This window comes from Neopsephotus bourkii, unplaced genomic scaffold (assembly GCF_033783945.1).
Source record: "Neopsephotus bourkii isolate Nb327-2 ecotype Australia unplaced genomic scaffold, CSIRO-AGI_Nbou_v1 NB_532, whole genome shotgun sequence".
Taxonomy (NCBI): Eukaryota; Metazoa; Chordata; class Aves; order Psittaciformes; family Psittacidae; genus Neopsephotus; species Neopsephotus bourkii.
In genome coordinates, this window is record NW_026901033.1 from 1,774,535 (window position 1) to 1,790,362 (window position 15,828).

Consider the following 15,828-nt stretch of genomic DNA (forward strand, 5'->3'; position numbering starts at 1 on the left):
TGTGCAAGGTGCCACGAGAAACCAGTTAGTCTGGCATCTTCAAAATGCAGCTAGAACTGCCCGAGGATGAGAAAACAACCATAGGAAGAAAGTGGCTAAAAAAAGACAATCATGGATGCTCAGCCCTGCAAAATAACTGATTAGGTAATTATTTAGACGACTGAGTTACAAAGAATCTTGTCTGCAATTCCAGACATGCTTTGAGTGAACACTGCACAGGGAACTATAAAGTGCTGCTTCCTCTCAGTGTCTGTATGCAAGTATTTATGATGTTACTATTGCTGTGGAATTCAGGTAGGAGGCTCAATACTGAGAGATCTACCACAAGCTTGCTAGGCAGAATGAGACCTATGCCTCCCCATGTAACACCATGGGCAGGATGCAGTCTAATTTTTGCTACAGCACCTCAGAAAACAGCTACCATTACCTTATACCAAAGCTGCATGTATTGACCTTTCCCCTGCCTCAATTTAGAAATGCTTACAGAAATAGTCAATTTATAAGCATTTACCACAGTTAGTTTGCAGATAAGAAGACCCTCGTGCTTTTACCCATACATCATCTGGGATGCTTTAGATAAGTGTACAAACAATTCAACCAGGGTCACGATGCTTTGTAGAGTATAGAGATACTTATAAGAATAAGAAAATAATCTCCTTGTTTGATACTCAGGGTTACACAGCTCCTTACTCCCTTCCCATCCTCTCTTCCCCCAGGCTAAGGCTTATTTTCATTCCCTCCATAATTGCCAAAGGATTAGATCTAGCCAAAGCACATCCACAGGTACTGTTTATAGCCACCACAGATTACTATGTGCCTCACTAAAATGTGTAGGCTGCCTTGATCTCTCAGGTCAGCTGTGTCAGAACCGGCATACACAGCAGCAACTGCAAAATAAGGAGCTCACAAAAAGGTCTTTTTCCTTGCAAAAACCCTGTCATTCAGACATAGCAGGTCTGAAACCAGGAACAGAAGCTGAGGGGTTTTCAGAGAGCTGCTTGTCTGACAGCTCCTTCTTTCCCCACTGTAAAAGCTTCAAAGCTATGTTATTAGTGGGAGCAGTGACAATGAAGGTCAGGAAATTATCTGAGGTGGGCAAGAGCCTTTCTTTCCAGGTCTAAACTAACACTTCAAATTGCATGCCTGGAAATGAAGGGGCAGGGGGCAGCCAGCACACATGCTGAAAACATTAGGTGCACCCTCCTAAAATCAGCTGCATGTAGAACACTTAATGGGCAAGGGGAAATGAACATATAAAGATGCTGCATCATTTGCATTGTAGCTGGTTGACTGGAACAAACGAGTCCCAGGAGAGCCAGGAATAGGTAAGTGCATTCGTCTCAGAAGCTCACCGGGCTGCCTGGGCCAGCCAAGTTTTCTTTGAATCTATTTGAATTTGGACTAATCTGCCCTGAAATCAGGTAGCTCAAGACTCCTGTTACTGTTAGTTCAGTAAGGGGGTTCTGAGATAAATTATTTGAAGTACTCAGTTTTGGTTCTGATCAAAGACTGAAAGTAGCTCATCTATGCCAGTAAGCTGACTGCCAAAGCACCGATTCCACCCATTGCATTTAGCCCTGATACCAGCAATAAGCCTCCTGCAGCACCAGGACTCACTCAAGTTAAAGAGCTGATTTCACCATCCTCTGACGTTGGACATCCTGAAGCGTGTGTGTTGATACAGAAAATGGCTCACAGCAATGAAGGGTGCAGCCGCTAATTCATTATCTTTCTAGTAGAAGATCATATGATGTGTAACAGCACTACCAATTATTATGTCTAATGAAAATAATGAATTACAAATATTTCTGTCTCATTATCTTGTGACAGGAGTGTTATTAACTTGTGATTACACAACACTTATAGAAAGACTCCTTGAGGACAGGATATATATATGTCTGATGAATTTCCTTCCCCCCCCCCACATTGCTTAAATCGCATAGCAAGCAAATGGCCACAATGGAAGGGACCACTCAGTGACTGTAGGCTTTACAGCTCTCCAAGCTTGTGTTAACACAAGTGAATGTATAACCACACAGTGTTTTTCAAACCCAGAAAAGCTGGCTGTTAAGATGGCGTAACAGTACCCAGTGAGAACATGGCCTTCCAGAAAAAGGCTGGAAAGTGTCATGGAATTACAAGGTGGTAATGAGATCTGAGGGGGGGTTTCAGCACGTATAGATGTCCTGCTAATCTGATACACCAGTGTCAGACTGTGCTTCCAGAAATAACTTAACAATAGCAATTGCTCTGTAGAAACATTGCAGAGTGATGAATCCATGCAAAGGCTGCACAAGTAGACTAGAAGAATCATTATAATAGATGGATATCTTAATAGGCTACCAGTGTATCGTTAGTATAGAGTTCAGTTTTTCCATTTCACCTCTTTCCTGGTGAAAAAGCTCATTAATTTCAAGAAAATCAGAGCTATGATTTTAGTCAGTTGGTTTTGTGCTGTTTGTTGGGGGTTTTATGTAGTTTTTTGTTTTACAGGGGTTTTTTTTCTGTTAAAGCTTTCAAACTACACAGTCATATTTTAATGCGGAGTGCCTAGCTGCAATTTTTCCTGCTGATGCTGTTGTGTCACCTTTGTTTCTAAGCGGAATGAGCACATCTCCAACTGGGTATTCACTTTACTGACCAGCAGAAAAACAATTAGAATTCTCAGCCCACAAATACGCATGGACACTCATTCCACTTGAACTGCAGCTAAAAGTGGAGAATAAAGATCGGCTACTTGAGTTGTTACTTCATTAGGCATAAACACCCACCTGAATTACCCAAATTCCCTTCCGTGTTCTAGCAGGAGCCCACAGCCGTGGCCATGCTTGGCCCATGTACACAGTAAAGACTTTCTTCAAGCATTTTTAAAGGAGATCATTTAGTCAAAAGGCTATAAAATTAAAGTTAAAAAATGACTTAATATGAGATGGCCTTGTAGAAAGGCCAGCCACCACCACCACCAGTGGCTCTTCAGGCTGTAACAGCTACTGGACAGTTTTGTTTTGCCCTATAAAGCTCCAATTTGTTTTAATCAACCATGTAACTAACATTTTCTTGCTCTGCATAGTATTATCATAGCTGAGAGAGACAAAAATCCTTCCCAAAAGAGCCTCAAGTTTTACAGACTATAGGGGAAGACTCAGGAGTTTCTTCCTGCAAGACAATGTCACTCATGAAAGTCATTCTTCTACACATCATCTGATAAAACCCAAGCCTAAATCCTCTGTGAACACTAACATCAATCCTCCAACAGTATCAGTCAGTAGTCAGCCTAAATCAGTTGATTACCATCATGTCTCACCTCAAGAGTTAATACTGAGCTGTAGGGGTTTGGTCAAGTGTGATCCATTTTTGCACTGGTTTCCAGTGGGAAATACAGCAGATAGAGACATTTCATAATGAAAGGTTAATGCTGATGCATCTGGAAAGAGAGCAGAAGAAAATGGAGGTGTTACTGCTTGGTAACTCCAGAAATGGTTACATAAGGGAGTTAAATACCACACAGGGGACATAGCATGCTGTGGGAATATTCCCTGAGCTTCTCCTCTAGAAAGGAGAGCGAGTTTTTATTTAGTGGAAACACATCCTTCTTAACACATCAGAAGGAAACACGGTTTGGGAGGGTAAAAACTGAATCAAAACTCAGCCTGTGTCTCCTTCCAGGAGAGCAGATCGGCCATGGGAGCGAGTGGGTTTGGCTGGCAAGAGCTCATCTCCAGCAGATGCAGCCTGGAGCCCAGGGCACATATGAGGACAAAACCTCCGAGGAGGGAAAGCGCCTGCACAAGGCGGCTGGAGATGGGAAAGTGGGGGGGTGACCTTTTAGATTTAGTTTCAACAGATTTGCAGCAGTTTCCTTGCATTGCCTCAGAATCGGCTCTTGTGAGCAGTTGTGCCAGTGCTCTCCATTTTGCATGCTGCAAACAAATCCCTTCATTCAGTGTTAGTTCAATTGAATACGGTTTGTGCATAAAGTAGTTGCTAGATAGCAGCAGAGTGTGCAAGCAACTTGTGTGAAAGAGCACAACAGCAAGCGAGAGGGCAGGGAGGACTGAAAATGGAATGTGGCACGCAGGTGGAGGGGAACAGCAGTCACAGGACAGACGGTGATTCTGATCCCATTTTTCCAGGATCTGGAAACTCATACAGTCCCAAGATCCCTTCGCCACCAGCCCCTCCCTGTTGGTGAGGACAAGGTCCAGCACAGCCCTGTCCTTGTTGGCTCCTCTGTCACTTGGAGAAGGAAGTTACTGTCAGTGTATTCCAGAAACCTCCTGGATTGCTTCTGTCCTGCTGTGTGACAGATATCAGGGTGGTTGAAGCCCGTAACAATGACCAGGGCTTGTGAATGCAAGGCTACACCTATGTGTCTATAGAGAACCTCATCCTCTTGGTCTTCTTGATCAGGTGGCCTATGGCAGATGCCCACTGTAATGTCACCTGTGCCTGCCCTCCCTTTAATTCTGATACATAAGCACTCAGTAAGCTCCTCATCCATCCCCAGGTAAAAGTCCATGCACTCCAGCTGCCATTGACCTAGAGGGTGACACCCCCTCCTTGTCTCCTCAGCCTCTCTTTCCTGAAGAGCCTGTGTCCTTCCATTCCAACCCTCCAGTCATAGGAAGCATCCCACCACATCTCTGTGCCGGTGAGGTTGTAGCCCTTCAGGTGTGGGCATGCCTCTAACTCTTGCATGCTCCCCATGCTGCATGCAGTAGCAAAGAGGCATTTAAGTTGGACCCCTAACAAAGCTGGCTTATTGGTAGGAATGGCTGCAAGTCTCTTGTGCTGCTCTTCAGGTGCCCCTTGCTGTCCTGCAATGCCTTTCCAAGATTTGAGCATCTCCTACTGGCACCAGCATCAAACTGGTAGGAGTAAGATTAAACCAAGGCTTACCTTTAATGATTTGCAAAGTAAAACTAAAATCAACCCCTCCCCTCCCAAAAAAACCCCAACAACAAACCAAGCAACACTCCCCAAAACTGCCTTACTAATCTATTATTGTACTATAATTTGACAATGATCAAAGGGAAGAAACTAAATAGGAAAAATAACCAAGTTAAAAGGCTTGGGAAAAAAAAATCCCCCCAAAATGGCTGAATTTTTTACTAATCCCTTCTTCATCCCTACTGTTTCAGAAATGCCAGGCATTCAGATTGCCCCTTAATTCTTTTTTTTAGGTAGTGAAACAGCACTGACCTCTGGCTTTTAATTTCACACCCACTCAAAACAAGACCCCAAGTTTCCTCTGAATACAGCCTTGCTGCAGCCTGCCACAGCTCGACAACTCCTCGACAGCAGGGTTGTGACCATGCCCTTTAAAACCTTCACAGTTTAAAGATCTTGCACAGAGAACACGGTTTTTACCAGGAAACAGGTTCGCATGCTGCACATCCATAAGCCTTCTGTCCCCCTGCCTCTTGTGACTTGCATTAGACTATTGGTTTGGTTTGGGTTGATTTTAGGGTTTTTTTTTTTTGCTAACATGGGGAAAGGGTGAGCAATTTAGTCACCCAGCAGAGTGCTTACCGTTACATGAACAATGCTAACAGTGTTATCACTGTGTGACTTCCTACCTTAAGTAGGATTAATGGGAGAAGGTAAGCCAGCTGAAAAAAGGTCACGGAGGAGACTTGAGCCTTTATCTGCAAAGGGCTCAGGCTGTGCTCTGGGATTACTCACCTGGCTGCACTGGCATCACCCTGTGCTAAAGCTTTACCTGCCGATGAAACTAGGGCAGGGTTGTAGGGTTTTGCTTCACACACGCTTGGGCAGAGGAGACTTGGGTAGGGTCAGATTAGGGGTGGGATGTTTTCTAAACAAGAGGCACTGTGGCTGTGATCTCCTGGTTTGTGTCCCCAACAGCCAGCAGAGAAGAGGGAGAAGCCAGCCATGGCTCTGGAGAGGCATCTTAGCCTCTGGCTGGGGGAACCCACAGGGTCAGAGGAGGCAGAGACAGTCTCATCCATTGTTTGAAGTCATGGGATTTGTGCAGAGCCTTGTTTCTAAAGAAATCTAACTCATCAGGGCCTTTAGGTGTCATCATGGAGGAGACATCTGTGTTGGGGACATGAGTCCTTTCTGTTCCTGGCTTCCCTGCTGTCCCCCAGCCAAAGGTCTCCAAGGAGCCATGCACAAGTTGAGAAAGCCCCTCTGATGGCAGCTGAGGTTCTGAGCTTGGGTTCCACATTAGGCTATTGCTCAGGTAGTGAAAATGATTACTTTTCTTTTGTTTTAAGAGATATTTTCTATCTGCAGCAATTCCCTCCTTTGGAAATTTCTGCCAACCCCCACTGCTTATCTCTCAGAGAGCAACTCCACCTCCAAAATCACTTCTTGGAAGAGTGGTTACGGCAAAGAGCAAACTCCCTATTTCTTCTTACACCTCCCACACAGACATGTCAGAAGGGTACTGCCAAAACATTTTCTCTGATGACTGGCAACTTGCTTGCATGCCAAGAGAAGGGAACTTGTAAGAACATGCAAAAGTGTAATCCTGCCATTCCCTGCCTTTCAGAAGTTTTTAAAAGGTGGTAACTACTTCTGATTGAGTCTGAAGCACAGAGCTGCACTATCTTGATTCTGTATAATCACAAGCAGCTCACCCATGTCTAGTCTTCTACCTATAACATGAACAAGAGCAGAACACGCCATGCACGGGTAAAATTTAATTAGCTAACACTTGCTTTCTGTCCTCGATTGCCATTTACATTTCCCATACCTCATTTAGGAAATGATGGCATCTCTTCTGCATTCCAAATGTTATTTATATACAGTCCCATCAGCGCTTCGTCAGAAACAAACATCTGAGGTGAAGAAGCCTGCACTGCACTAATTGCTCATTGATATCCTAGTTAGGCTTACCAGGCTTTAGTCAAAAACCCATATAAAAGACACTGCAGACCAGTGTGGCTATCCTGCAAGAGCCATTTTAACTGTTTCATCCTGTTGCTAAGTAGGTTTCTCACAGACAGAAGAAAGAGCAGCTGATATCCAAACCTTATGGTATTTCTTAAAGAAACCTACACAAGCCATTTTATATTTGAGGGTACAGCTGTGTTTCCTTAAATCATGCGCAGAGATAAGAAAGGTCTGCGATTTAGGAGTGATGGCAAAGTCAGTGGACCTTATAGCAACATCCTTTGTCCAAATCTAATTTGACAGTGAGGAAAAGGTGTCAGTGATCTCTCTACTTGAAATGAATTTATGGTAAGACACTTGATGGGCAAATGCTTAAAATAGAAAAGGTTTTCTTATACCTCTGACAGCTTCAGCTGCATTTTTTCTCTAGAAAAGTAGAATACCAATATCAGTTCAAGCAAATAAATCAGCCCACGCTGTTTCAAAGGGACCAGCTGATCAAAACCACCCAAAACAAACCCAAATTCAAATAACTTCATTCGCCCCACCCTGCCTCTCTGCTATCACAATAGAAAATTCTGATACATAATCCCTCCACCAAACCACATTTGTATCCCAGAAAGACAGCAAGCCTTCCTCACAACATCTCACAGAAAGATGGCCTCAAGCAACAACAAAGGAAGATACAGAATACTAACCTCAAATCATTCTTTTTCCAAACTCTGATTGATTCATGGTGTTCTGTTTCTCCTGGAAAGTCATTTCGCCCTTGACCTCCCATCTAGCTCTTACATCTACTCCCCCCAGCTCTGAGGACTTTTGCAGAACAGACCCAAATCCACTGCAAGCAAAAAGAGGCACTTCCCTGAACCACACTTATCAGGGGCATGGCTTCAGTGATACATGTTTAGACACACCTGTGTAATAAAGCTACAGGTGAAGAAAGGGAAGTAATACTGTTCTTGATGAAGGCTTACCCTTAGCTTTGAAGACGCTAAGGAGATGATGTGATGCAGCTGAAGAGCTACAGAACATGAGACAAAAGCAGGCCAAAGGCAAAAGAGATGAATCATCATCTGGCCTTGGTTTGCAGTCTCTCCAGCCTTGCCTAATTCCCCTACAATGGACACATTGGAACAGATGAAAACAGAATTAACCCTACAAGTACCATTCCTCATCCTGCTCTATGCAAATATCGCCTCTAAAGTTACAGAACTGTCATGGTTTAAGCACAGCCAGCAACAAAAAACCACACAGCCGCTCGCTCACTCCCCCCCCCCCCAATTCCTCCCCTTGCTCCTGAAGGGATGGGGAGGAGAATCAAAAGAATGTAACTTCCACAGGCTGATATAAGAACAATCCAGTAACCAAGGTATAACACAAACCACTGCTGTCACCAATGATAATAATGACAAGGGAAATAACAAGGGAAGAGAATACAACTGCTCACCACCTGCTGACCAATAGCAGCCTGACCAAGCAGTGATACAGCCCTTTCAAGTACCTGCTCCCCGTTTATACAGTGGCCATGACGTGCTGTGGTATGGAATACCTCTTTGGTCAGTTTGGGTCAGGTGCCCTGTCTCTGCTTCCTCCCGGCTTCCCCTCCTCCCTGGCAGAGCATGAGACTCACAAAGTCCTTGGTCAGAGTAAACATTACTGACCACCAACTAAAACCATCGGTGTTATCAGCGCTGTTCCCAGGCTCAAAGTCAAAACCACAGCACTGCACCAGCTACTGAGAAGGAGAAAAATGACTGCTACTGCTGAACCCAGGACAAGAATACGGTGGAATTGAAATCAGCTTAAAATAGAGGTGTACTGCAGCTACTGGTGCTGCACAGATAGCTTAAAAATTCCAAACCAGGAAAAAAAGCTGGTTTGTAAGCTACTGAACCCACGCATTGGCTTCATGACCTTTTTGTCTTTCCCAGTCAGGGGCATCCTTTTTTAAGCTGAGTAGTAATTAATATTGAAGGAAGAGCTCCATGATATTAACTGGTACATGCTACCTCTCAAATGCTGGGGAAGAAAGAATATAAAGCATCCTTCCACACACAGCTGGCTGTACTCATGTTAGTTCATCTTTCTGATCCCTTCCACTGAAGTCTGTTGGAAAGTAGGCACATGTGGAGGGCAGGCTTGACCAAAAACCAGGAAACCCACAGGAAAGATAAAAGTGCTCAAGGCTATTATTAACAGGCAAACTGTATGCTCTGACAGTGGCTGCCCTACCTTTGTTTTGTCTTCCCTACAGGACTTCTTTTGGCTGAAACGTCTAACTACAACCAGAGATTTCCAACGCAGATTTACATGTGCTTCGCATTTTTACGCTTTTCAACATGAGGCTTCCTGTGGAGACAGAAAAAAAAAAGGGAAAAAAAAAGAAGATTCCAAGTGTGTTGCACCTCTGAAGAGCTGCTTGAAGGTTATTTTTACTGTGCAGACCCACACCCTGCCAATCATCACTGCAGCTGACTGCCATCACTACAATTTTCTCCCTTAATTTTTGCTGGATTGCCAATTAACCGAGGCCACATTGCAGAGGGAAGGATGCTGTTACTGCTCACCCACCCATGGCCATAAGTAAACATCAGGAGTAAACCAGTCCCACCCAAACCTTGCTGCCAAGTGTGCTTGTACCGGTGTCACCAATTAAAGCAGGATTTGGCCTGCAGAACATTTCCAGCTGTATGTGCCAGGGAAAACTGACAGGTTGGTTTGGGGATCACATAGGGACCTTTGTAAAGCTGACTGCAGATAGCCTCAGGGTCAGGGGGAATGAGCTGTTTATTTCTTTTCTATGTGAGCTGAACATCCCCGTGTGTGTACTGGGTCTAGATGTGATGGAGTTAATTTTCCTTATAGCATATAGTGGCGTGGTTTGGATTTGTGACAATAATTCCTTTTTTGAGGTTGTTTTTCGCCCTTTGCCCCAGCCCCATCACCTCACCCCAGAAGCTGCGTATCATGCGTGCGCATCCTACCTGTGTGAGGACTTCTCCACAGCATTTCAGAGGAAATGAATGGGCACATCATCTTGTTTGTGGCAACTTGATGTAAACAGCGAGGAACGTGTGGCCATATGGAGTGGTGCACTGAGCTAACAGACTGGTATGAATCCTCTTCTGGGGAGCCAATCTCCCTGTCAAGGAGAAAGGAAAACAAAGGAGCTCAGCAGACATGCACCCAGGATTCTCCAGGTGATAAAAGCTCAAAAGAAGTGCCACTACCTTGCATATGCTGTATGTAAGCACAAGGACATTTACATCAGTATAGCTGGCACAGAGTAACCTGAAGCACAATAACCCACTATGCTGCAGTTTATTGTAGGTAACTGTTCTGGTTGCAAAGGATTTCAGCTATGGAGAGCTTTCCCTGAGGTTTTAACAAGAGAGCATAGCTCTCAACCATGAGCAGCCCTGCTCACTTCAAGGACCACTACCTCACATCCCATCAATGATGCTTTTAGATAGTATTTTAAGTCTTTTCCCTTTTCTAGTGCTTATCAAAGGACTAAAAGATGACTGTGAAGATCTTCAGGGACACTTGATTAACAGGGGAGAGGAAGACAAAGGATGCATAAATCAAGGAGAAAAAGTCTTTAAAGACAGAATAAAACTGTAAACCAACATGTACACATGAAAGGAGATGCCAATAGTTAGTATTTCACTGAAGGAGCTCTGGCTTTAGAACTTTGGAGGTCAGTATGGAGAGTTTCTAATATTTCAAAACAAGCTACTCCAATTTAAGGTAATAATAGTGAAAACAACACTGAAAGGAGGGAATGTTAGGTAAATACACGCTTACCAGCAACTATCCAACCTATTTCAGTCATATGTTGGGGTAAACCATTTGACAGCACCAAAATCTGCAATTTCCAGTTGTTACCTCTTTTTCTCCTCAACTGTGCCATTTTCACATTGGCCTGCAAATCATTTTTGTGATCCCAGAGTGTCACCAGAAAGCAATGCTTTCTTAAATAAATGTTTGAGCAGCCACCTATAGCATTAGCTAATTCTGGTAAATGCTAAATTCTCCCCATATTTATTATTTTGTCAATAATTGCCCTACAATTATCAAGTAATGGCATCTTCAGTTGCATAATTCTGGTTTTCCAGCATCCTACTGCCGGCTGTAGAATTCCTAACTTCTCCTTCTAATAAAGACCTCCGATTTATTCAGCAGATGAAGTAAATCTCTTAAGTTTCCATATAAAAACTACAATCTGTTTTACTTTTTAAATTAGGATTAAAACTCATTATCAACTGTCTGAACAGGACCTAAGACCTGGAGTTCAAAGGAAAAATACTGAACTGACACACCTAGGAGTTCAACCTAGTGTTCTCTCACTTCTGTATCAGCATCCCAAAGGATTGCTCCTTCCTCATGGCTCACAACTGCAGCTTCCTAAGGTCATAAACTTGATTGTCTCATTGGATACTTACATTTTCATGCCTGAAGAATGTAAGTGGATATCCTTACTAAAACATATTGGCAGAAGTCGCCCCCATGTACCCATGTAATTTAAGACACCCCTGCCATATTTTGGCATTAACCCCAGGACCCAAATCCAACAGTTTCCAAATCAGAAGCCTTTTCATCTTCATGCTGTGTGGTTTGTTTCCTGTTCATAATTTAACACCAGCCTAATAAATCTTTATCTAGGCCAGGGTAAATATAATTTAAGGAAAAATACTGCCTTGACCAGCAAAGAAGGGGATCTTAATGACCTTTTCCTGCATCTGATTCCAAGTGCTGTGAAGTTATAATGCAAACAGTGAACTATCCTGAATTGAATGAAGTCAAGATAATTCAAGGACAAAACCTTGCTTGCAGCCAATACAGACATTTGGAACTTTCCCAGCAGTTCTTTAAAAATCTCATTACAAGCTGCAATGGGCATTATTTCTTGTAGTGCTCCCACAGCCCATGAATTTCTTCCCATTTTGTTATTTGTGTTCTGAATACAGAGACGGGATTTCCCACAAATAAACCACAAAACCATGTAGGATACAAGATATTCATAAATAATTTTTGGTTAACTTATTCACTAAAAAAAAAGAAACTAAAATACCTTCTGCCTGAAATACTTATATCTGGATATCACTCCAAACCAGGAATGGTACACAATGGGCTTCGGTGAGCTCTGTAGCATAAAGAGAAGACTGTAGCTACTTCTAATTCAAATCCAGTGTTAGTACTGGACATTTTAAGGTTTTTGAAGGTGATAGTTAAGCAAAATATATGGTATGTGAACTCTTTCTTCTTTCTTTCACCCCTTATTATAGCTACAAGTACCCTGCTAAGAAGCAAAGTATCAAAGCTGCACTTTGAAATAAATAGCTGGGCTTCACATTAGGTATCCGAGCTAAAACAATAATAAAAAATAACCAAAATAAATAAAAAACCCATAAACCCCCAAACTACAAATCAATCCAACCCCAAAAAAGTATCCCATAAGTAACTGAAAGCATGGGTTTGCATTACAAAATGATCGTCTTGCGTTCTATAAACAGCAGGATTGCTTCAAAACACAAAAGGTGACTAATTTTCTGTCTGCCATGCATGCATGCAGAACCTGTAATTCTTGCTGTGCTCAGGGAGTTATTTCATATGTTTCCTTTGGTCATATTGCTAAAGGGGAGACTGTTGTTCAGGTGTGAAAAATGGCTGTGACTTGGGAGCCCAGTGGAAGAGACTGGAGAACCTTCTGCTCTGCAGAAGACTGGCTTTTGCAGATCAGTTTAAACCAAGCTCTTAATAGGGAGAGCATCTTCTATAGCAGTCATTGCAAATTGTGTGACAGTATTAATACAAATGTTCCCCAAATATAATGGCCAGCTCTATTTATCTGCCACAGTAATTAAAAAGGTCGAATAAGATGATATTAAGATAAATTTCAGTGGTTTTTATGATGGAGCTTCTCAAAGAAAACTCACTTTTTTTACAGCTTTAGCTTCAACTTGTAACTCGTTTTTGAAAGCTAATGCCATGCTAAGTTTTAATAATACGACTAATATATATTCTTATGCTGCATTAATTATACATTTACAACTCCAGAGAAGACACCCTCAAAGAGGCCAAATACAGGGAATACCATCTGGAACTGAAGCCAAATTAAAACCCTGCCTAGCACAACAGCAGCATTTTCATTAGATATAACTATTCTTGCTGAGCATTTGTACCCATTACATTACCATCATTCTTCCTTAGCTCTTGTCCTTCCCTAAAGAGGTCCACGGATCTGGCTTACACTCCTGTAGGACTTACCACTTCTACAGAATACTAAACAAAGAGCTAAACAGTTTCTTTCCCCTGGCATCCTAATCAGGACAGCATTAAGTTCTACGCTCTTAAGTCATAAAGTTTAAAGGCACTGAAAATAATGAAGTTTGCTGCATTCACATGATCAGGTATTTACCCTTTTTTCACATGGCTTTCTCATTCTGTATCAGATTTAGTGCAAAACCCAGCTATAACCAAATTTCTGCATAGACCTCCTTAATCAGACAGGAAGGTTACTGCAGGTAACACAGGACTGTTTTGTTTCTAGGAGACTCCTGCTGCTAGAAGGCATGAAAGCTTTAATTTTGCTTGGCTGCTCCATGAGCAGAGTTGTGGCAGGGAACAGAAAGAGGCATTAAGATACAAGGGGAGGGAGGGGAACATAATCTCAATGTCAGCAAGAACAAACTGCTGATACAGCTGATCTTAAATCTTCTTCCTAGGTGGGAGACTATGACAGGAAACAGCTGAGATTTTCACCTTGGAAAATGCTAGGGAACTGGAAAGGATATTAGAAGTTACAACACTAGAAACATAATGCAGATTGTGCTTCACTGATATGGAAATATGCAATAAAAGCAATTAAATTAATGTGCGTCTCGAACTCAAGTAGCTGACTTTTATTTTTCTCACTTTGCAATACCATTTTTAAGAAAGCAATATTTAGCCAGCCACCACCTACATGATAGGCTATTGCCTTAATTCCTGGCGTGAACCCATACACGCATGCATTTTGTCCTTCTCAGGTTTGGTTTAGAAATTAATGCCAACACAAATCTGCTCTTTGGATTAGACAGAAAGCGCAGAATGCTAAATGAAGAGCTCAGATGTTTCTATGAAACTTCTTTATGATCTTGCATGAGTTCTACTCATAAGAGACACCAGAAAAGTTAAAAATACAGAGAACAAACCCCTCAAACTTTGTGCATGTATTTTTGCAGGTCTGGAGCAAGTCAGTTCCACAGTTCCAAAACTGGGGTATGCTCAGGATCATGACACTATGCAATTCATAAATGTGTTTTTCAGTTTAAAATAAAGCTACAGTGACATGCTGTAAGCAGTGGCAGGATTTTAGGTCAAGAAAGAGCAGCTGAATTCTTCCCAACAAGATTTCTTCTCATCCTCAGATGTTTCTAAACTGCAGAGAGGTTTTAATTCATATGAACCAAGGAGTTAGAACAGCTCTTCATTTTGATAGGAAGCACTGAGAGGGATGACCATTATGTGCATCCACAGCTCAGAACAGTCTGTATGCCAGACCTGGGCCAGTCACTAGAAAGACAAACAGAGAGTGAAGTCCCTCTCTACCAGACTTAAAGTCTGCTGATTTCCCAGACATCTTTTTTAAAGAGAAAATTCCTTTATGGACTGATACTTTTTTACCAACAGCACTAATATTTGAGTATTCCAGGAAAAAAGAAATCCAGTAAGGTTTTTAAAACAACTCATACCAACAATTTTCAATGATTAAAAATTGAGAAGTTTCTGACTAGCCCTAGAAATAGCGACAATTTGCAAATGCAAGAAGTACCCTCTGGGAAACAGAAGATGTGAAGATCAGTCTCCATATACAGAGAGTGGATTACGATTTGGAGGTTTTTTACTCATATGGACCTGGAGTGGACCTCCTGCAGCATGAAATCCAGTTCCCAGGCATGCCTAAGAAAGCTCTGACAACCTGATGAAGTTCAGTGTGTAGATACGAAGCACATTCGCAAGAGTGAACAGAAGGCTCTATGTTTCACCATCAATGCCTTCATAGGAAAGTGGGCAAGAACTCAGAATTCAGATAAAACACAAAATCTCACTTCAATGCTGAGTAGCACTTATAACTCAGCTCTTAACTGCATTTCAACCGATTTTCATTGCCTGCACTGTTTCTGGTGGTGCAGATAGGTCTACAGTGCAACATAAGATAAATACATTCTTGAATTTCTGCTGTCATTCACCTCTTGTAATTCTGATTACTGCCTGAAGTGTACTTTTGCAAAATCCAATTGGTGTAAAGATAACCATACTAATCAAACTCCCTTACGTTCCCCTTCTCTTGACACTCCATCCGCATGCAGTCTCACAACAATTCTCCCCCATGGTAATTTAGTACTATGGACACATAAAACCACAATCTACAACTGAAGAAACTACTGATTTTGTAGGGGTTTTGTATTTGAGACTGGCCTTGCACTCTTTATGTATTTTAAATCTGCTGAATTTGTTCTTCCCTACAATCCAAGAAACAGAAGACTAATCACATTAGATACAATGCATGCACTGTCTTCTACTTTGTCATTATTCTTCTGGCAGATAACAGTGAGCAATACCTGAGAGATACTCACAGGCTTCCATTAAGTGCTGATCAAATGCTGGCCTCATTTTTCACACAGATGAGTATATTTGTGGTGAATAAGAAATACAAGTAATGCAGATTGAATATGGATTGACATGATCAAACCCAGCTGTATTTAAAAGGAAATGATGCAGGCCTTATCAGCTTTGATTTTGAGACGGGGGAGTCATTTGCATCTGTGTATCACGGGAAGTTCATTAACTGTACCATAGAATGTTGCACACAAGTTCCTGTGCTCAGGCTTGAAAGGGCATGGGTAACCAACCTCTTGAAACGTGTTCTTTAACGTGTATGTAATGAAATATGTACACGTCTGTTGCCATGCCAGC